Source organism: Arachis duranensis, chromosome 8 (assembly GCF_000817695.3).
Source record: "Arachis duranensis cultivar V14167 chromosome 8, aradu.V14167.gnm2.J7QH, whole genome shotgun sequence".
In the NCBI taxonomy this organism is placed as follows: Eukaryota; Viridiplantae; Streptophyta; class Magnoliopsida; order Fabales; family Fabaceae; genus Arachis; species Arachis duranensis.
In genome coordinates this window covers 2,149,263-2,150,011 of record NC_029779.3, presented here as the reverse complement: position 1 = coordinate 2,150,011, position 749 = coordinate 2,149,263, and positions in this window count along the sequence as shown.

Below are 749 nucleotides of genomic sequence, written 5' to 3'. Positions count from 1 at the left end.
GATACTTTAGGGCACTTTGTAAATGACCAATAAGCATGATTAATCATACATGTTCTATATTCTTCTAAGATCACTATACAAGATTTCTATACGAAAAATATTGACCATATATGGTTCTTTCAGGTGGAAATGCTGTGTATGTATGTGCTTGTAAAATTAGGGAAATTAATAATGTGCTGATAATGGAGGGATTATGATTTATGGGTCCACTTTTCCTTGTTTTGGTTAGCAGGATGCATCCCCCCTAATTATCCCTATTTGCATAAATAGGATATAGAACCCCACCTTTTAGGACTTAAAAATCATGCCCTTTATTTGACTATTCGTTCAATTCAATAATGTTTTATATAAAGAAAACTTTAAAGGGCAACAAATAATTTTTCATATAGTGTTAGTAGCAATAATACAATGTTATTCCATCATATATTTACTTTAAGGGGTTCTTAAAATTTGACTCCATCGCGGCGATTAACGCATTTTGCAGCAATGATGAAACAAAACATTCACATAACTCAGAAGTAAATTTTTCTTGATTCAATTATTCAATAAGAAGAATGTTAGAGGACAATAATTTTTATAATTTGTAGTCATTAATTAATCATCACTAATATTTTTAATAGTGTAAAATTATATCAAATAATATAAAATTATTTTTTTTTAATTAAATACTAATCAAATTTTAATAAAACCAAGACTTCTATTCAATAAATCCACGCACTTAATTACTACACACCCATCAAGTAACAACC